The following is a 24,136-nucleotide window of genomic DNA, read 5'->3' as shown; positions in this document are numbered from 1 at the left end:
TATGATGCCGTTTACTTCTTTCATCATCATAATGATGGAAGCCGCTGACTTTATAATACTATGCTACTTTTTTACAGAATAGTCATATAGTCTAATACCAAGACACATTGCTTTTTTATCATCGGCATTAGTGGTAAAGCGTTCGTAAATATCGTGAATTGAAGATGTTTCGAGTAAAATATGCACATATCCTGCTATGTTTAAATCAATCGTGATATGTTTTAAGGTAACCTTGAAACTGCATAGTTGAAAGTAAATGCCATTTATTGAATTTAGAAAGGATCGTAGATCAAGTCAAATCAACAATAATATTCAGCGTACTATGGTTTCACAGGGCATGGTTCGCGTGACTGTGGTTAACCAGGATCTTTCCCGACATTCTACTTTAGAGCAGATCATTTAGCAAGCATTTAGCAAGGGAGCTTTCAATGGACAAACTCGAAATCTATAATATTGATGGCCGATTAGCGCAGTGGGCAGCGAACCTTCTTTCAGAGTCCAAGGTTCGTTTTCCACAACTGGAAAATGTTTGAACATGAATGTTTTTTATTGCATGTATATTATAAGTATTTGTGTCTATTATTATATTTCACAAGGTACGCTTAGTTTGGGGCGAGAGGGCAATGTGTGCATTGTCGTAGTATATTTATTTATTTATTTAAATTGTTGCTTCAAATAGATTTATTACAAGCTTTATTGAAGCCATAAGGAAAACATAGATGCGTTTTTATTTCAGCATATTTTGTTGTTTTTTTTTTGTGGAATTAAGTCCCATAGTTCTGTAACAAAATTTATGTTTAATAAGCCATTTTGAATGTTTTTTATTCTATTGGCGAAAATAAAATTTTTGGTTTCAGAAATTACATTTTAAGACGAAAAATTCGATAAAAAAAAACAGAACAGAATAAATAAAAAAAATGATTTCAATCGACCATTACGGTGCGAGTTTGTCTCTCTATAACAACTTTAAAAACATTTATATACCGAAATGAAAATTACGTAAGAACTCGAATTCAAAATGTAGTGTCATTTTACGAGTTCGCTAAACATTACGCACGCGCCTCATCGGTTTCGTAACTTTTTTTTCCCGTAAGCATAACCCAAATCATTAGGCATCCGATTTAAGCGCTTTCTAGGTTTAGTGAAAAAGGGCCTAAGATGCATTTGTTGGATATCGCTAGGCAACAAAATAAGATTATATCCATAATAAGAAACCCGTTGCAGACATATTACAATAATAGTAAAAGTACAGGCAAGGACAATGCAAGGTCATCGACCCACGACGTCGTCGGAGCAGCCACATACCGTAGGGCTGTCACATGACAGTTTTCATTCCATAGTAATATTGTAAATGCAAAGTGTCTGTTTGTTGATTTGTCATCTATATTCGAATTAACCAATGCATAGATTGTAATGATATTATATACATTGATAGATCACATCTTGGAGGAAATAATTCAGAAAAAATCAAGGAAATCGTTTTCCTGAGATAAACAGTATCCTATGTAAAGTCGATTGCAAGAGAGTCGCAGCTTCAAATCCTGTCGGTTCCGAGATTTATATATGGATTTTAAAAATCATCAAAATTAGATATTAGCTCCAAGAGTAGGTAAAAACATAATAACCTATGTAGCTGTCACCTGCAGGATGTAGGTATGTATATGGAAAATATTGAAAACATCAGTGGTTATTTTGTTTAAATCCCACGGGAATGGATTGTTTTCCAGGATAAAAAGTATCCAATACCCATCCCTATGATGCAAGCTATATATTTGCCAAATGACATCAAGATGTGTAGCGGTTAGGCCAAACATGAGTAAACACACTTTCGGATATATAATATTAGGATTAAGCCCAGATATATTGACAACCCTGGTAACATCTAGATTTGCAAATTTATACCATAGTATACATTATATATGTATGCAAAGTATAATTATGGAGTTTCCTGACAAGGTGTTTGGATTAGTGAAAGGTATTAGATGTGACAGGAAGGTTTTGACATAAACAACTCAACCTTGGTAAATTAACATTTATGGTTCATCATCAACTAAACAATTTAATTATTTATAAAGGTAAATTCTTGAAACATACATTTTATAATACGAATGAATTTTATTATTATTATTATTATTAATATGACATTTAATTTACTACTTTCAAATAATTAACTTTGGTTTTTAATAATCGTTTGTAATAGTTGCACGCCCGATGACGAAAAATACATTGGAACTTCATACTATGTAATCAAAATATAGTAGTGTGCAATAAATGAATTTGAATTTTATACCAACTACGTACTCTAACAGAAAGGAGGTTTCTTAACCCTATGTTCTTCCCTAGCCTATGTTCTGGGCTATCCCAACAAATTGCTCCAATGAGGGTTGGTGGGCTACGCGGGTGAAACTGCAGGGCACAGCTAGTCTACTATAAAAGTGTATTTATTCAATTGAAATACAAATAATCTAGGATTATTGCTTCGTTTTTGAAATCACTTGTAGCTTGCTAAGTGACACGGCCATGACATTATGTTTCATTTGCCTAATGTATTCTTTGTAATGCAAAGTTTAAAATCAGCAGCTTACTACTACATACGCCCTTTATAACAACATTAAAAAAAACATTGCCATATACCTAAAAACTTATTTTGAATGTAACAATACTCTTACAGCTTGCCTGAAGACACTAAGCTATAAACAAACTAAAATGCTTTTTTTATTGATTAATATTTAAAATAATTAATCAGCAAAGGATCAGCCTGGCTGTTCACCGTGGAAATGCAGCCAGCATTCTTGGTACCATTTCATGCGGGTACTACCTTTACAGAAATTAGTTTAGTTACGAGTTCTAGTGTAACATTATCAATGAAAAAACGTATTTTAAAATTTATATTAACACACTATACACACAAAGACATAGGAAAAGAGAGGCCCGCTGACATCCTATTGATGCTTACTAGGAGACCACAACATGTTTCATCCAAGAAACTTTACTGATTTTTATTTCATTTTATTTATACGCTGGTTCAACTGGCCATACATATCTAATATTAGATGCATCGTTGGTTTAGCGGGTATGGTTTTAAGGATCATGAAATCCTATCTTTAACTTTCGAATCGGGCCCATAAAATTAGGTGTTTCTGTTAGTACATTACAGTTTTCTGTTAGTCCATTTTCTGGCAATGATTTTAATAAATTATTTTACCTCAATCACTGATGTTTTATGCATACCGTGTTATTCCTTCTGAGAAGCGAATTTGTTTATCATCCAATATCGCAATCCAAATACTGAAGCAGCAGGAATTCAATTTAAAAAAATCGCAATTCAAAATTCATTTATTTCAAGCACTTTTGAAACGTCAAGTCAATTGGTTTGTAGTGACTCTACCACCGGCTGATTCCACCGAGAAGAGAATGCAAAGGATAGACAGAGCGATATATATATAGATAGATAGAGCGTTAAACATTAGTTGATACCCAGGTTCTGCCGCACGAACCTTATCGGCCTACATGGGTCGCCACTTTAGCATGCTTGAACCTGATCGTTAATTATTTTGAAATAATGAAATGTAAGCTATATAATATTGCTTTTCATTTATTTTTAAAAGACAATGTGAGATGGTAATATTTAAAAGAATACCAGTCACAGTTGTTCTGGGCTTTTATGGCAGGGCGTGTTTGGAAACCTCATTGCGTGAGTTTTAGTTAATGAGTGTTGTTTTGACCATCGCATTACAAAAGTGCCTACAGGCTTATGAATAAATAAAGTATTGATTTGATTTGTAATCAACAGTTGGACGTTCACTGCTGGACATAGCTCGATCGACGACCACGATATCATGCAGTCAGTTTCAGTCCCTGAAAGTAGCTGGAGTCAACTGTCCACCTTGTATGGAGACTGCCAACTACTTTATATTACATTGTTGACACAACAATAGCACTAAAACTTGTATAACATTACGTCAGGTCGTATTACCAAATGTCTGTAACCAATTAAACCGAGCCGAGGTCGAATACTAGCAACGTAGCTGGCGTGCGGACGGGTGCATGCTTCCATTGTCGTAAAACTTTTCTTCAGGCTTACTTCACGTTTTAATGTCTGATTGATTTTTTAAGCCTTTCACCTCCTCTATGGACGCATAATGTGTGGTATAGTGTTTTTGCATAGTTACAATAGTTTACGAAGCAGATTGCCCAACTGCTGGTAATTGGAAAACCATCAATATAAACAGAACAACACTTTGCAGGGCATGCAAGGAACAGGATGCGTTCCTAGCATGTCCTACAAAAAGCTGCCCTGCGGCCATTTACCTTATGCCTAGGTGTGCCTGTTATTACGCCGACAACTTTTCGCCCTTCAAACCGAAGAACAACAATGCTACTGGGTAGCTAGAAAAAGCATGGCACTAGTACTATCCCAGATGAGCCCTGTCACAAAGAGTTCTGGTACTACTACTAAAGAAATTGTAGTTCGATATGTATTAACTTTTCTTCATTTATTTTTTTAATAAACCACCCTTCGTATATATTATTTTTGCTATCTACTATTACAATTTTGTTGTTTGAAATATTTTTTTTACTAACCAGATGTTGTTTTCAAATGGAGTCACGGATACTATGCAACTACAAAGCAAGCGAAATATATCATTATCATATAAACCCATTACCGGCCCACAACAGGGCACGGGTCTCCTCCCATAAAGAAAAGACCGTAGTCTCCACAGTCCACTACGCTGGATGATGAACATTACGTATAACTCTCAGGTTTGCAGGTTTCCTCGCGATGTTTTCCTTCACCGTTGTAGCAAGTGATATTTTGGTAAATTATTATCATTTTTCAAAATCAAGTTCTAATTGTATCCTAATAGGTGTTGTTTTCTTTTTCTTCTTCTGGTGCCTCTTAACTACTAGATGTGTTCTGTCATCTCACCAATAAAAAAGTATCGGAGTTTGAAGTTAAAAGGCGCGCAGAGCAAGATGCTAGGCGTAATGAGATAAAGGCCAGACCATCGCCGGCCATGTATTACATTGGTGGAGTACTGATGTGCTGTCAATGTGATCGCACATTTAAAACAAAGAGTGGTTATGCCAGTCACTTGAGAGCACATCAGGTACGCTCAAAATAGCTAGAACGAGTCGCTGTGGTCGGATACGGTCGGATATAATTTTCTGTCTTTCGCCAAGCTGAAAATTTATGCAACGTTGGTAATCCCAGTCCATTAATTGTTTCTTCTACCGACGCTTCGATTTTGCCCATCATGATTTTGCTCATCAGTCTTAGTACCCCATTTCCTAATGACCTTGTATAATGTATGTACATCAAAATAAAACGTGACGTCTGTGTATATTGGGCACGCCGCGATGCGCTTCGCTGCCTACTTTCACTGCACCGAGCGCTTCATACGATGCGATGCGTGGATGGACCGACGTGGGATGTAATCTTACATCTTCCATACATTATCTATGTCCACACTGATTCATTCATACATTTCAAGCATGATCGAGTAAATCCCTACTAACATTATTAGGAAAAGCGGTGACAGCGTAGTGACTAGGACTTCGGCTTCACTTACGAGGGGCCGTGTTTAAACCCCGTTAGACTTCGCGATAACGTTTTAATGTGATTTTTGATATCCGAAAATTAGTGTCTGCGATAAGTGCAAACATCTAAGTGTTGAGTATACGCTTTCATAACCTAATTCCGTAGTTAATTTAGTGCTTACATACGCATGAGTTGTATTAAGACTCATTTATTATTAGTGCAAGGTGTATTTATTTCTTGATGGCCAGGTTGCTTGGAAAATGCGGGTTCCGCTTTCATCTCACATCTAATATATGTCCTCTTAAATTTTGATCAGTAATTGCGTGGTTGTTTCTTTCTTGTTCTGGTCCGTTTTCGTCCGATTTTGAGTTGGGCTTAATCTGCTTTCTGAACCGGTGCAGTGATGCTAATTACAAAAATTTTTACAAAGTATAAGTATTATTTAGAAGAACTATTTATATTACATTGAATAAGTACTATTTTGTACGGTCTAATAAAAAGATAAATTAGCTTATTTTTTGTTCAATAAATGCTGCTTCCAAAGCATTTCTTACTAATCTTCAAATCTCTAACACCTAACTATTTTGGCCCGACCCAAGGATTGAACCCAGGACTGGTAGCACATGGTTACCAACACCATCGAGGAAGTAATTTTTACGACGTTAATATTGTTTAACCTTAAAAACAAACGAGTAATATCCAAACTGGCAGACAACCATTATTTCAAACGCACTACTAATGTAGGTTCCCCGACGCATGCAAAACACGTTTGTCGGTCCGTCCGTCACGTTATATAACTGTCTAAAGCTTACGTGAGTGGGAACCATTATTTGGAGGTTTGGTTTAGTTTTTTAAGAACCATATTTTGATTTAATTAAAACGATATTGCCCGATCGACAGTCCAGTGTGCGTGTTGCTGTTCAAAACTAGTTGGAAAAGCCGAAGGGGTATTACAGTAGTTATTCTTTATTAAGAAAAACATCTGTAAGACATCTTTTTTTGAGAATAGAACTCAACGACTCAGTCTTTTAGAGAAATAACCAGACAATTACAGGGTAACAACAACACAAAGTATGTTTAAAATTAAAGTCAAATGGAGTCACGGATACTATGCTACAACAAAGCACGTGAAATACATCATCGTCATATAAACCCATTTCCAGCCCACTGCATGTCACTGGTCTTCTTTTAGAATGAGAAGGGTTTTGGCCGTATTCCACCACGTTGGTCCAGTGCGGATTTGTGGACTCCACACTCCTTTGAGAACATTATGGTGAACTGTCAGGCATGCAGGTTTCCTCACCATGTTTTTCTTTACCGCACAAAACTTAGAAAAGTTAGAGGTGTCAGCTAGGATTCGTACTCACCACCTCGAAAGTGAAGTCGAAGTCCTACCCAACAATACTTTCACCACTTATATACTTTGTCGTAAATAATACGCAGTGACAACCATAACAAAAGATGTTTTTAGCGTCTCATTTGATTATGTCTTTCCATCTCATTAAGGGTCTACCCAGTGGCGTGCATTGAGGCCTGAGGGCACAGGGTATGCATTAAGCGTATACACATAACAGACAATGTAAAATGAAAAAAATCTCCAGTACGAGTTACTGTTAATATATTTATGACTTGTACTGGAGATAATCTTAATTTTATATCATCTGCATACCCTGTGCATACCCTCTATGAACGCCGGTCTACCACCACTACTTGGGACCCCAGCGTACATCTGATCTCCGAGCTATGTGTCAATACCACTGCTACTCCACATCGCGATTTTTTAAGCTGCGGTGACTTAGGTTCTTCTACTTATACTACGACAATACACACATCGCCATCTAGCCCCAAAGTAAGCGTAGCTTGTGTTATGGGTACTGAGATAGTTAATGAATATTTTTTAATGAATATAATACACATAAATACTTATAATATTAAGATAAACACCCAGACTGTTGTGGGAATCAAACCCACGACCTTGGACTCAGAAAGCAGGGTCGCTGCCCACTGTGCCACTCGGCCGTCTTACTTATCTCCTTATTACTGAGTTTATTACGAAGAGATACTCCAAGCATCGTTCTTTCCGTTGCCCACTGAGTGTTATAAGCTTTCTTATAAGGCCCGGCCCATAGCCAGCTATCACGTTTCGGTACTATAAGACACCACTAGCAATACAGAATAGAGGCTTCTGGAAATAAGATTTATTAAAGTTTGAACAAAATTCGTGTCGCTCTATTTAATTCCTTTGTTCATAGTCCTTGTAAATGATATTGAACAATATTTAAGTTAGGTATCAATAGATATCTATCTATTGTCCATTTAAGAATTAAATAAGTCTACACTCATTTATTTATTAATTGTATCTCGGTATATCTCATGGTCCAGTTTCATATATAAGTATAAAGTCATTATTGTACACAATAAAATGTAGATTTCACTTCTATGCTCTTTTTCTTATTCATACTTGTAAGCAAAGTAGATCTACTTTTAATGCTGTTGTACTCAAAAGTGTTCATAGATTTTACAAGACATTTTAGTATGTTTATAAAAAAAACCCCGAGTCTTATGGTCAGAGAAAAACAAGTGGTTACAAAATTTTCCATTCAACAAAGCACTGTTCATTGGGCCAATGAAAATACAAGCAATACGATGGGTGTAATATGTAGTAGCGTTTGTATCCTCCTCAATTCAATGATTTTTTTGCATATTTAACTATTTCAACTACAAAATCTCCGACCTGATCCTAAGGTTTGGAAAGAAGCTTTGATCTTTTCCTAACAGTGTATATAAATATTTGGTAATAAAGTTAATTATAATATTAATTTTATTATTTATTATTTAATATTTAATATTTTCTCATGAGCACGAGAAGTGATAAAAAAAAAAACATGCAGCGAAGACTTTGGGTGCTGCCTATAGAAGTAAAAACTCAATCTGTTTATAGGAAGCCTACAGAATAAGTTTATGCGCATGGCCACAGGCGAAAGGCGGCGACGTCCGAAGCACGTCCTTTGCGACCCTGACGATCAAATTATACCGACAATGTGTCCCAACAACACACAAACACAGCCAACACAGCGTCTTCGCCGGCGAAGACGAGTCAAAAGTCAACCAACACTCTGATTAACTTCAAACGAAGCCGAGGTCCGAGTCCTCGCAGGAGGCACCCTTTTGAACTTCCCCACCGATGTCTTCGAGCCCTGGGGCTCTTCTTATGGTGAGCTTCCGCGCTCGCCTCACGCCTCCGAAGCCGTAGCACGGCTATCATGGGCGGGAGACGATTATCTCCCCAGGGAAAGGATAAAAATGTATCTTTTCCCTCAGCTTTATTAACTCTCACAGCACTGGTGCACAAGTGGAAATAATATCCTAATAATATATGTGTAATAATAAACGGGCATACGGCTCCTATTCTGTGTTCCCGTGCTTGAGTAGGTGGCCAAGGTTGCTTGGAATCATCCGGCTCCGCTTTCATCTCTCACAAGATAGAAAAGTGAATGTTAAAATGTAAAATGAAAATTTTTGATGTTGGAAAAGAGCAACTGCTGAGTTTCTTGTCGGCTTCTTCTCGGTAGAATCTGCCTTCCAAACCGGTGGTAGAGTCACTACAAACAGACAGACTTGACGTTTCAAAAGTGCTTTTATTAGGCCTACTGGAAATAAATGAATTTTGAATTTATTGACACTTTAATTATATCCCCAGTCAGGGGATATAATCGGGGGATATAATTCTTGTCTCCTGCCTGTGCTAGACCTGCTGGTCGTCATCGGCAAGTGTTCATCCGGAAACTGAACTGTTTATGCGAAGCGTTTCTTGACAATCACCCGGTTCGATAATTATTGTTTACCGAAAAAATGTTTAACGCGCCTAAAGAAGTTTCACTTCAAATATTGGTAACCGACTATGATTTTACGGATCCCTTAGTAAAGCCGGGTCACACTTGGCGGGTTTGTTTTAATTCAACCTAAATAATCTTATTTTGTAAATAAGTAATTTATGTACCTAAACCAACAAATTTTATATGCAAGCGACGGCGTGACCTGTATGGACTGTGGATGTACGGAGTATGGTTCGAGGGCTCATTAAATACCGCCTAGTATGGGAGGCCTATTAGCCTACTTGATACCAGGTCAATGTGTGACCTTCATAGGTCAGCCTTACTATGGTACACACCTACATTGTTTGTATGCCGCCAAGCGGCATTGGCTTAGCACCTTTGCCTCAGGTTGATGAACAAAAGTTGGCATGTTTCTTGCATGCCATTTGTTGCCAGGATGGATTCTTCATCATCATCATCAATCCATTACCGGCCCACTACAGGCCACGGGTCTCCTCACAGAATGAGAACGGTTTCGGCCATAGGTCTACTACGCTGGCCAAGTGCGTGATAGGTAGACTTCATCCGCCGTCGAGAACATTATGGAGAACTCTCAGCACGCCGGTCCCTCACTATGTATTCCTTTATCGTTTAAAGCAAGTGATATTTAAATTGCTGAAATTAAATAACGCACATAAGTCCGAAAAGTCACTGGTGCGTGCCGGGTCACGAACTCGGTCTCCACGAAAGGAAAGCCGAAGCCTTACCGACTAGGCTATCACCGCTCCAGGGTTGATTGCATTGTGCCGCTTGTGCCCAGGGACTCCGTGCTTAAACCCCCAATCGATTCCTACACGACATCGTACCGTGACGCTAAATCGCGGGGCGGCAAGTCTTTGTCATTAGAATGGTAACTAGCCCCGACCGAAGCCTCCCACCAATAAAAAAAAACAAGTGTAGTAATAATATAAACAAATTCATTATCAACCCGTGCAATTGTATTACAAAACCTATGCATGTATTGAGGTCAGGTATATTTCGTCACTGCTTTTGTCACTTGAAAACCAATAGGTATCGGCAATGCCACTTGACTCTCTAGAAGTACGTACGTATAATTTTGACGCGCAAATTTGAGGAGATATTTTATTTATTTACTAGCTAGGTGCCAATTGGTGCCAGGGACCCAAGTCTGGTATTGCAATTGTGTGTCACTGGTCGATCAAAGACAAAAAATAATTGCAAGTTACAAAAAAAAAAAATTAAAACTTTTATATACTTAGGTACACTTCGCCAATTGGGCCAGCGTGGTGGACCACGGCCTTAACCCCTTCTAATTGTGGGAGGAGTCCCTTGTAGTGGGCCGTTAATGGGTTGATATGACGATGATGATATGATACTTAGATACTATGATACTTACTTTTAGATTTAGGGTACCTGTTAATTATCCCCGTAAACCTATAACTCCACTCTGTCCCCCGTTGCGTAGAACTGTTCTTGGTGCCAATTCCCCTGTTCCAAGATTATGTAAGACCCTAAACCACATTAGCACTGAAGTTGATATTTACTCTGACTCGTTGTATAAGTTCAGAGATAAGATATTTTTATCATGGACCAATTGACCCTTATTTGCTGTACCTTGATTTATTTTTTAGTGTGTGAGATATGTTGTTATTATATTCTCATTCACGATACCTTTTGTTTTCATGTTATGGTGTTATTGTATATTTTCATATGCTGTGTTTACTTTTAAGAAAACATTACACTTAAATAGAATAGTTAAATTTTAAAAACGGTTGTATTGGTGTAAGTGTTTGTAAGTAAACCTAATAAATAAAATAAATAAATACTATACTTACAATTAAAACATTATGTGCAAAGAGGTTTTGCAGCATGTTTCCGTCTTTGCAACGTACTTCAGTTATTTGGAACAGTTTATTTGAGAGATGTGTGGCAGTTACAGCAGCAAAAAGTAGTCAATTGCTCTGGGTGAGTAGTGTTAGTAGATTTATAGGACCCAGTTTGGAGGTTTCAGCTTTTATCACTAACAACGAGTTACGAGAGAAGATACTAACGTACTCCAAAATAAACATTGCTGCCTGTCCAACTTAAAACCACAGCGCCATTTAGGGGCGTTTTAATATTTTTGGGTCAAAGTGTTTTGTTATGTGTTGATTACAAAATTATTGTAACGTTTGTTGCAAATTATTTCGAAAAGCATTATCACATTTAAGTTTATCAATTATAATTCAAATTGAAAATAATATTGTCTTAATCGTCGAAACGCGTTGCTAATAACCATGGCGGCCGAACGGGCAGTGACACCGACAAGGCTTAATAAAACGCAATTGTAAGCTTTGCTATTTGTCATTTCCTAGCGGCGTCGCGGCGTGGCGGTGTATTTTGATGATTTGTCTTAGTTGCCACCGAATATGGCCAATATAAAAAGAAATCGATTTTGGCGGGTAAGTTTCAATATTAGAGGTATTTGATTGATTGCTGCAAATGGTCAACAACCAGTTCATGGTTACAACCACCCTATATCACTTGCACCAAATTCTAATTTGTCTCAAATATTTTTGTGCACAAAAAATATTAGAACAAATTAGAATATAATAAAAAGTAGTATTACTATGAACAACAACTTTGACTTACTTAGATCTTTTTGAACTTTTACCTAGGCTTTGGTGTCTAGGTAAAAGGCTAAAACTTTCCTTACGATACATTTTGTAAAGCTTATAAATAAAACAATATCAGATTGGGAATTTGCAGACCTATCACGGCGATAATTAAAATAAAACCGACTTAAGAGAATTAGTGGTGGCGAATAAATAAATAAATAAATATACTACGACAACACACACACCGCCACCCAGCCCCAAAGTAAGCGTAGCTTGTGTTATGGGTACTAAGATGACTGATGAATATTTTATATTCACATAAATACTTAGAAAATACATATAAACACCCAGACACTGAAAAACACTTATGCTCATCACACAAACATATTTTCCAGTTGTGGGAATCGAACCCACGGCCTTGGACTCAGAAAAAGGGTCGCTGCCCACTGCGCCAGTCGGCCGTCACAATATTCGAATATTTTTAATGTTGCATGTTTTCCTGTTCGTCAACTTGTAAGACAAATTATGAATTCTTAAATTACCATTCCGCGTGCGTAGAGATTGTTAACTGGTTGATGTATGTCTCCCTTTGTCCCCGCGGGGTACATGCGTGTGCACGCCAATGCATTTCTCGATAACCGTGAGTTATTGCCCTTTGTTTAACTCTGACTATGTTATTTTATTATTTTTACTCACGACGAAATTAAAACGGCTAAGTCACTACATTCTTTCTGCAATATAGTAACTAGTAGATATGTTATAGATATTTTATATTTTCACTAATGGACCTGGACAAGGTGATATCAATTTCATCGCCTAACTGATAAGACATATCAAAATTAATAAGATATTTTGTTTACTTAATAACAGACATATAATAAAAAAAACCACAGAATTAAGAACATACATTTGTTGGGGTTACTGAGCAGGTGGTTAGTCACTTCATACCATTTAGCAGTTGACAGTAATTATTTTACCTCTAATGTACTAAACGTTTACCATAAAATTAGAATATGGGAAAAAAAATGTGAGCTGGCAACATCCCGCAGGTGTGAGAGGTGCGCAGAGCGTTTTTACTGTTTTTGGACACAATGACCTGAATGAGGGTTCTGTTTTTCTTAGTTCTGTGATAACAACAGATTATTGTTTCAATGTATCACGGCCGATTGGCGCAGTGGGCAGCGACCCTGCTTTCTGAGTCCAAGGCCGTGGGTTCGATTCCCACAACTGGACAATATTTGTGTGATGAACATGAATGATTTTCAGCGTCTGGGTGTTTATCTATATATTATAAGTATTATAAGTATTATATTACTAACTACTATATCAACTGATGAATAATTATTAGTCATCTTAGTACCCATAACACAAGCTACGCTTACTTTGGGACTAGATGGCGATGTGTGTATTGTCGTAGTATATTTATTTATTTATTTATAACATAAATAAATAAAAAGAAATAAAGTTTTTTATCGCACAGTAACGTGCCAAATTATGAATTCTTAAATTACCATTCCGCGTGCGTAGAGATTGTTAACTGGTTGATGTATGCCTCCCTTTGTCCCCGCGGGGTACATGCGTGTGCACGCCACTGCATTTCTCGATAACCGTGAGTTATTGCTCTTTGTTCGCTCGGTAGCACGTCTTTGTCGGTAGCGTACAAACTACACGCGGCCGAAGCAAATTCCTGCCAGGGATTGAAACCAGGACTTCCCATTTATAAGACTGCAACGTTCACTACTGCGTAAGGACGTTAGTCACACACTAATTAGTCAATTCTTAACCTTTTTTAAACTAAGTTTCATTACTTCATAATACCTAACTACTAAATGTATGAACAGATTTGGATTTATGAAGTATTATTAGAATCCTTACATATCCACAGGCTACAAAGGATTGCAAATAAAAAAACAATATGGACGCATTTGCAAATGTGTTTTCGTGCGTGTTTGGCAGTCATGATTCTTAATTTCGTACAGTCGCTCTTATGAGACAGGAGACATTTCCCACCAGTGAAACATTAGTTAGACATTGCCTGACGGACGAATCGCTTGATGATATGAGAAATCTTCACATTATAACATTATGAATAAGGTATCATATAACCATCGTTAGATATCTATTCTAAAAATACACATAAATTTAGTTTTACGGAAAAAAACGCGTTACATAACCACGTATTGACATTCAAACAGTCATAAATAAATTCGAACATCTCAAAATTTGTAATTTAATACGTGTAACACCTTAACCCACTTTGCATTACAATTTGTATTATAAATTTACTAAAGTATTTTTTGCGGCTTAAAATTTGTAGGTGGCTGTTAAAACTTTAGAGGGTTCCGTACATGTAGGGTGAGTACTACAAGTATCCTTTTACGAATCCACTTTTTGTACCTGTTTCTGACTTCAATAAAAATAAGCATAAGCAGACGATGTCCCGGCACAATATTATAGTGATTTAAAAGCAAATTATCATCATCATATCAACCGATAGACGTCCACTGCTGGACATAGGTCTTTTTTAGGGCGTTCAAAATTCCACGGTTTTGTGCAGCTTGAATCCAGCGGCTACCTGCAACGTGCCTAATGTTGTCCGTCCACCTCGTCGGGGGTCGACCAACGCTGCGTTTACCAGTGCGGGGCTGCCATTTTGGACCCCAACTTCCATCCCTCCTCCGAACTATGCCCCGCCTATTGCCACTTCAGCTTCGCGACTCGTATATCGGTAACTCTGGTTCTTCTACAGATCTCCACATTTCTATAATATTTTATCAGGTAGAGATACTTCGAGCATAGCTCTCTCCATCGCCCGCTGAGTGACCATGAGCCTTCTTATGAGGCCCATATAAGCAAAGGGGAAAACCATCGCCTATAAACAGGACAAAACATCGCAAAGAACACGTCCTACAAAGTTCTGCCAACACTTCGCAACGCATGCGAGGAACGCGTCCTATAAAGTGTCGCCTTGTGTCAATCAACCTGAGGTGTAGGTGATAAGCCTCATCATCATCATATCAACCTATACCGTCTCACTACAAGGAACGGGTCTCCTCTCACAATGAGAAGGGGTTAAGGCCGTGGTCCACCACATTGTTTCAGTGCTGGTTGGTGGACTCAACACACCTTTGAGAACATTATGGAGAACTCTCAGGAATGCAGTGGCGTGCATAGAGGGTATGCAGATAAAAAATAAATAAAATCTCCAGTACGAGTTAAAAAAAAACTTAAGGATAGGCATTGTAAGAGTTATTAAAAGCCTACCCTAAAGTATTTATAACTCGTCCTGGAGATTTAGTTAATTTTATATCATCTGAATACCCTGTGCATACTCTCTATACACGCCACTGCAGGCATGCAGGTTTTCCCTCGATGTTATTCTTCACCGTTGAAGCAAGTGATGTTTTAATTGCTTAAAACGCACATAACTTAGAAAAGTTAGAGGTGCGTGTTGGGATTCGAACTTGGCCCCCCGATAATGAAGTCCCACCCACTGGGCTATCACCGCTTAGTCTAAGCCATATGCCTGTAATTAAATCAGCAATCACCCCATTCAGACCGAAACACAGCTCTGTATAGCTAATTATATTCATTGACAGTGAGGTGGTGATAACAAAAAAAAACTGCTATAATTAGTGAGTGCTCTACTTAAACCAGGGTTAGAAGATTCCAGCTTTACTTTCAAGTTAACGAACGTGCTTAGCAACATCGCCTCACAAAAATGGAATCTTATACGTTCGACCGCTTCGTAATTGCTTGTGATAGGCTCGAAATAAAGAATTTTTGAATAAAATTGTTTAGTGTCATAATTTCGCTACGGATCCCGAAAGCTGCTGATCGCAAGATAAACAGCGCTATTACCGCCCTATTGTGGTCATAATCCGACGGAAACGCAGTGTCCCTGCTAGTTACATAAAGCTTGCATAACAGCGTAAGTTGGTCAACGGAGCAAGTATCGCATTGTGTTTATTGTGTCATATCTAAAGCTTCTTGTTTTACAAACTACTTGCTGATAACAAAAGCCTTTCAAAAAGACGTGCATATTCCAATAGGAATGAAAACTAAATCTATGTACATGTGCGATGTCGATGACGCGAGTTTCACGCTTTTTGTTCACTCAAAAAGTACATATTTGACAGCCAGTTGGCGCAGTGGGCAGCGACTCTGCCTTCTGCGTCCAAGGCCGTGGGTTCGATTCCATTCACTGGAGATGTTTGTGTGATGAATATGAATGTTTTTCAGTGTCTGGGTGATTATTTGTATATTATACATATTTATGTGTATTATATTCATAAAAATATTCATCAGCTATCTTAGTACCCAAGACACAAGCTACGCTTACTTTGACGCTAGATGGCGATGTGTGTATTGTCGTAGTATATTTATATTTATTTATTTATATAGCTACCATACTAACACTATACATACTTATAGCTCATGGAAAGCGTTCGGTGAGGATGACGCGAGTTCCATGATTTTTGGTCACCCAAAATGTGCTCCATTCGCCTAAGGAAGTTTTCACTTAAAGAATATTGTAACTTTCAAGGCAGCGATTCAATAATTTTTTGGGACATTAATTGGCTATGAATTTTCAAGGACACGTCTTGTTTTGACGCATTACGTTACATGAAAGAGAAGAAAGATGTAAAGTAGAGTGGGACAGAGTTAGCTTATTGTTTATTACACACTACAATTTAGCCGTTGACTGCAATTTCACGTGATAGGAAAGTAATGCATTCTAAGAAGGCTGGCTTTAGGTAAGGTATATTAAACCTATACCACCAGTACTCTATCTCTATATACGATACGTGGTATCGTACTGGAACGCTAGATCGCTCGACGACAAGTCTTTGTCGGTAGGTAACTAGCCACGGCATAATCCTCGCACCAGACCAGGCTAAAGAAAATTGCCCCTTCCGGCCAATTTTCAGCCCAATCCTAATCGTGATACTTAGTGGAATTGGAAACCACTAGACTATGGAGATATAATCAAAGTCGCTTACTTGAAAAAAAAAAACAGTTACGTTTTTTGCTGCCTTCGAAGTCAGCACGTACTATCTAGATTGCATTATCACTTACCATCAGGTGAGCGTGATCGTGATCAAGCTTATTCAGTTCAGGATATTATTTAACACTTCGCATTATATAATTTTCTAGCTAGTAAGATAAGTAGGTATGTTTCTCAAAAAAACTGTACGGCTCCTTGAGGGGGAGAGAGTTTAAACAAGATTCTTCTCTGCCAGTACTAGACCACCAGGTCTGAAAATGTAAGAAGTGATCATTTATATTATGAAGAGCCCCGGTAGGACCACCACTGGTAGGTATACCACTATAATAATTAATATCAATATATTATAAGGAGAGGAGCCTTATAATTTGTGCTTCAAATTAAAAACTCAATTTTCTCAAGTTAACGGAAGCTCAATTTAACGGAAATTTAATAGAACGCAATCCTACGTAACTTGATACCCTGCTAAAGGATTCGGGAATGTATTAGGAGTTTCCTGATTTAAAAAAATCTAAATTTAAAAATATTTTTTACTGTGACTTCTTTGCTTTTCATAATAAAGTTTCTATAACTTAGAGGAAGTTCTTCTTAACGGTTATGGGTAACAAAGGGGCGCAGCAGTTGGTTTTTTAGAAGGATTTTACTGGATTCTAAGTGTAAGTTATCAATAACACTTTCCCCCGAAAATTACAAGCTATTATAAAATTCGGTATTGAAGGAGATGCTATGTCTTATCTTAGGCTTGCTGCTTGATGATTTTTAAGTATGTTTGCTGACCTCCTAGAGTCTATTACTATATGCAGTCATCTACATAAACATATAATGATCAATCTATTCAATTTTAAATTTTATTTCGATTAACAATAGGGTACATTATTGAATAACATCAGTTAATTTGTTATTTAAAAATCAACTTTACACTTATGGTAATAGAGGTCATCGATAATAAAATAAATTATGTAATAAACTTGATAAAATATCTATTCTAGAATGGCTCGTATTTTGTACTAGTTGACCCGATAGACTTTGTTCTGTCCAAATACTTTAAAATAAAAACTAAAACTACTGAACTAGATTTTACTCGCGGCTATATTAGGGCTTGCTGTTAGTTTTTTTTTAATCCCGCGACAACCAGTTGTTATTCCGGAATATTACTATTGAAAATAAAACTATTAAACTATAATTTGACTAAAGACCGTTTACGTGTTTGGTAAGAGATTTCTGACATCTGCCCTCAAAGACGCTTCATGATGACCACAACCACTCGGTCAAGAGTGTAACGACAAAGAAGAAAGAAGAAGAGATTTCCAGAACCAGTTGTTTTTCCGGGAAAAGAATATTATTTTTTCGTTTACACATCGATTACTTAAATTTTGTGGACCGGATTGGATTAAAAAAAAAATGTTTAAGAGGATATACTATTCAGGCGGCACCTTTGACACTAAGTCAGGATATGATGTGATAAGGAGATGACGTATCCTCTACAAATCTTAAAACGCAGTGGTGAGCGCTGTCTTATAGGTGCGCGAAAAATGACAAGATGTGCTCTACAAGGCACGGGGTCGCAAAACACGAATTTCCAAACTCCGGCCTTAATCATTGGTTTGGGATACTAACCCAGGACTGAGTGAGTCTTAGTTGAATATGCTGCCTCTAGACTAGTCAGTAAGTGTCTTTATGCGCAAAATTTCAAATTATTGGATGATTTTATTGGTCAAGCGATATTATACTCTCACGCGATGGATATTAGGTTGAATATTTATTACTCGTTGGTAACCTTATGACGAGTTGTCTTCAAGGCCACCCTGTGTTGGCAATTGATAATAATCTATTAGAAGTGACAAATAAGATTAGTGATTTGGGTTCATGCTTTCGCAGTAAATATTTAAAAAACCCTTTTTTTTTACTGATTTAATCTCAATAAAGGGGGTGTAAATTATATGTACCGTACCCCTTTTTTGTGGTGATAAAATCAGTCAAAAAAAGATCTTCCAATTTTTGTCTTTAACGGCTTAAAAGGCTGCGTCCTTAGTACCTACGGCTGGGAGTTAAGAGCTATGTCGGTTACTCTGGTTCTTCTACGGATCTCCTGATTTTTGATTTGATTCAAGAACAGCTCTCTCCATCGCCCACTGACTGATTCTGAGCCTATCTATGAGGTCCATAGTTAGCTTTTTAGTTTTGGAGCCATAAATTATTACTGGCAACACCCACTGTTTGAATACTTTGACTGAGTGATTATGGAAAAATGGATATCGTGAAGTTTCCCGAACGTGTCAGGGTTGAATTGGGCGGTTTTTTTTGTGTTCCTTTTTTCCTTCCACATTGGGATCGAAGACTGTTCTAGGTCGGTACTCAAATATGCTACGTGGATTGCATTCTGGTTGTTTTTTTTGTATGCAACTTCTACATTGTGCAGAGTCTACAACGGGGTACCTACTACAATATCTTAACTATTAAGACCTTAGATTAAAATTTTTATTTATCAAATACGTTAACTTTTTTTTCTTTTATTATTTTTCTATTAATATTTTTTTTTTTTTTTTCCCCCTTCCTTTTCTGTCTTTGTTTAATTACATAGTTTACTTTGCTAAAAGATATACCATTCCAACAACTTCTTTTAAGTAATTTTACATGACTATAATAATTATTCTACTTTTTTTTTCTCTCTTCCTTACCAAGAATTTGGCGGTTCACCCCTTTCTTCAAACTTGACTTACCAACCGGACTAACCGGATCGTATTTCCTACGTAGGTAATAAATACCTAATGAAGTATAGTTTGAAGTATATGCCTAAGACACACGATCCATACTCTATGTCAGGCACATTACTTACTGCGTGTACCTGACTGAGAGTATGCCTAGTTGCGAAGGTTTCTCCGCCAGCACGTGGTACATTTCCCATCAAAACCTCTATTAATTTCTAACGTAAAATATTGGCACAATTCAATTTTATGAAAGCCATGTCTATGCCTTTTTAAACTCCCTGCGGTCATGAGATGTTGAGCAAGTGACCTTTAGAGCAAATGACATTTTGAGAAAATAATAAAAAAAACAATAATTTAGATACGCGCCAAGCGTATATGGTAATTGTTATTTCTATCTGCCATATGTAATGTAAAACACGAAGGCAAGTGATTTGCATAACAGATTTTGGATTTCAAGATCCAGATCAGATTTGGTCCGATTTGATTCCCGGGGCATCCATAAAATTTTAAGGTAGCGTGCTTTTAGCCGAAATCAAAACTGCATATTTAGATAACGTATATAGCTATTTTTTTTTTTTTTTCTTTAATATTAATAATAATTACAGAGTGTGATTTAATTAGGCATAAATTAAAATATTTATGAACAAAAATATTCTATGTATCATAAAGCTTTGTCCTACCTGAATGACAGACAACGGAAAGCTAAAATATTGAAAGAGTATTCTTGGAGCACCCAAGAGGTTTACAAAGAAAGTATTTTTAATAATTCTAATCCTAAAGCGTTTTTTTTTAAATAAGGGAATTAAAGAAATGTATTTATCAAGTTATATCCATGAAACTTCATTAAAAAAAGGAACATATATGTTTTGAAAATATTATGGCTAAACGGGTGAAATGACTTTTGGAGGACGGGTTTGTTGGAAGTCCTTAAATTTTTCAAGATGTTGGTCAAGTTATATCCACGAAAATTGTTATTTTTGGTTTTCGATGAAATAGATGTTTCACATCAAAAATCCGACGATCTTGGACCATTATTTTGGTAAAACTCCAAAAAGAGGTGTCAGCGAAACCATTAAGCAAACATGATAAAAAAGTAAAAGCTTGTTTTCAATTATACTTCTGACGTAACATTTGCATCGATAATAATTAATAATCGAATTGGTCGAGACTATTCGACACGGCACTGCCGATTTATCGAGCTGCTGAAATTATGAAATTGCATTTTTGATGTTTTTCTTTTCAATACAACAACGGGTCTTTTCACTTTTCATCAGACTTAAATACTAGATACTTTCTTTGCAACGTGTAACCGATTTACGAAAACTGTTGAAGGGTTTAATAAGTATAATTCATAAGGACTAACCCGTTAAAAATATTAAATCAAAAAAAAGTATATTTATTTTTCCATAAAAGCAAATTCAAAACATTGTAAGTGTTTAATTATTGAAGATAAAAGGCAGACACGCGCCTTAGTACGCGATAGTACCTGCGCTACGCGACGTGTGACGTGATTAAAGAGACAGTATTCACTTAATTTTAATTTTGCATGTGAAGTCAGGGCTGAATCTCGTTTATTTTAGTAAAGACTATAGCATTGTATAGTAAAACTATAATATAGTAACTAAAAACTATTTTTCCGCGTTTCAGTTTCGCAGATAAGTCTGGGAGATAGTACATAATGTACCTCTAAAGCCTGCGAAGTGTTATTTTGGTTTTCATTTACATGTAATAGTGATAACAGCAAGTAACAAGGCATATGGGACAACGAATGTATGCGTACCGTCCTACTAATGTTATAAATGCGAAAGTTTGTGAGAATGGATGTATGGATGAATGGATGTATGTATGTATGAATGGATGGATGTTTGTTACGCTTTAGCGCCAAAAAGAAAGAACCGATTTGCCTGAAATTTGGCAGAGACATACAATATAGTCTGGCGTAGCTATAAGCATAGGCTTCTTTTTATCCCAGAAAAGCAAACAGCTCTAACAGGATAGCATCGCTATCTTTACGCAATTGTGTTTCAAAATCCGCACAATTCGCGTTTTAGACTGACGTGGTTTTTTGGATAGGCTTATTTGAGGACCTGAAAAGTGACAAAGGCTACTTAGCGAAAAACTGAAAAACTACCGAACGGATTTTCATCAAAACATGTACCGTAGAACATACATGACTCATGGGGAAGGTTTTAGTGTATTTTATTATGGTTTTCTGTAAATGGGCTGAAATATAACGATGTTTGTTAATGTTGTCACACCGACTTGGAGCTTTACTGGCGTACGTCGCTAAAATGAAAAACGTCCCGGAGGCTATATGTCTAACTGTTATTTCCTAATAACCGCTTTTTGTTGTCAATCAAAACATGGGTAAAATCTAAAGATGGTGACATTCCTATCGTGATATTAATCCTTATCCAAATAAATAGTTTTATAATTAAATTTGATTAAGTACCTGCAAATTCCTCTTTAAATTATTTAAATTAGACCTATGTTTAGAAGTTACGACGGGTATAAAAATGCTAAAAGCAAGAAATATTCAGAGGGACGCTCGGCCGCGTATTATATAGTTTGGTAACAAAACTGGACCCGGTAGTTGGCGCTGCAAAGGTTCTTCGTTTTTTTGAGATATTAAAACAAATAATAACCGATTTGACGCAGACGAAGTTCCGCGGGTCAGCTAGTTTTATTATAAATCTAAATGCCATTTTTCGTTTTGTTAAAGTTAGACTTTAAAAATTGGAGTTTCGTAAAATCTCTTAAGACCTATTAAGGGATTAACCCTTTAGGGGTTATATGTAGCCCTGTTTTCATAAATGTGAAGGTTGCGGCGAGTATTGGGAAAAACCGAACAGGATCATTTTCACATTAATATGATAATTAATTAGTTTTTCGTTTATGAAAGATCACTTTTGCATTAGTTAGCCCAATTTTTAAGGAAGGATAAACGCTTTTCAACATCGTGCTAAAATCTTGTATTGGAACTCAATCATTAACTACTTTACGAGTTTTATTGAAACTGAATATGTATATTCAAGATGCAGAGGAATTGAGAACCTCCGTCTTCTTTGACGTCAGTTAAAAAGGTGACTAACTGACTAATCAACAACGCACAACTCAATTCACTGGAGGCATAAAGCTGAAATTTGGCTTACAGATAACTATTATAACGAAGGCGCCAGCTAAGAAAAAAATATACATTCCTCATCAGAGGAGTCAAAATAGAGGTTTGAAATTTTAATATAAGAATCGAATTTAACATGAGCAAAGAAAAAGCTAGTTTATAAAAAAACATGACAAATTAATTTATATATGTTTTACACAGTAACTGGTTTACGCGAGGTATTAATATTATTGTATCATATTTTATTGATGTTAACTAATTCGGTGTTAAATAATATTCATAAATTAAATGTATTTATAATATGTTATATATAATATATAATAAAATCGGTGGCCTAGAAATCAGACATGTTGATTATGTGTGCTTGACGATAATGCATAGAGCTTAAGCTTAAAAGAGGCTTTTCTTACAATTATATGAGTCTGTAATCTATCTCATATTTAGCAAAATGTTAAAGTCACCTTTTGCATTAGCATGGCAGATTACCTTTGTGCATAATGACCAACTGCTGGGTAAAGGTCTAAACTCTCATAGGAGACAGAGGTTTAGAGAATAAATCCACAACGCTACTCGTGTGCAGATTCCATACACTCCTTTATCTAAACTCATATCTCAAGTTCTCCAAATCCTAATCAAGACAGATAAATTAAATACAATGTTTCGCCTGTGATATGACTGCTTTTTTATTATTAGACGGCAAAACCCAAACATACACATAAAATTCATCTGTAAACCCGGTGTCCGAGCTGATCTTTGCAACAGCTGGAGCGATCTTGGTGAGACTTTCATAAGGAAATGAAGCGTGCAGGGATTGAAATAGGCACTATGTGTTTCCTCAAAAAAAGAGAAGCAGTTTGCTGGGCAACGTGACCATCCTCTATCGAATGTGCATCTCAAAATAAGCAAATGCAGGACGCATGATGTAAAAACATACAAATATGTTTTTTTAATTGGTCTAAATTGACGGAGAAACCGGTGAACAAGACATAAAAGTACAAAGTCGAACAAAGCACCTCCTCATTTTCGAATTCTCTTTTCGCACTAATTTTTTGCTCTTCTTGTAATCAGAATTAGGATTATAAAATATGAGTGTATATGAACAGGTGATAGATGGCCACTGGCACCATAAGGGTACGCTGGCCATTAGTTTCTAGTGAATCCGGTTAAAAAGTACGCCTTTTCTTTTCTCAATTACAAAGAAGATTAGGGGTAGAATAGGAATGGATTCTCTGTACTTCATAAAACGCGTTATGGCATCAGTTCCAGACATTATAAGCAATCTACACTCGTAGTAGTCACTTTTTAACTATGTTTGATAAACAAT

The 24,136-nt window shown here is 36.7% G+C and overlaps 1 protein-coding gene across 3 annotated transcripts in view; it reads right to left on the bottom strand.

Moving 5' to 3' along the window:
* Positions 1-24,136, bottom strand: part of LOC120625059 (proteoglycan 4-like) — a 61,198-nt gene that overhangs the window by 14,590 nt on the left and 22,472 nt on the right. The window lies entirely within an intron of this gene.

Source organism: Pararge aegeria, chromosome 7 (genome assembly GCF_905163445.1).
Source record: "Pararge aegeria chromosome 7, ilParAegt1.1, whole genome shotgun sequence".
Taxonomy (NCBI): Eukaryota; Metazoa; Arthropoda; class Insecta; order Lepidoptera; family Nymphalidae; genus Pararge; species Pararge aegeria.
This window is presented reverse-complemented; position numbering and strand designations above follow the sequence as displayed.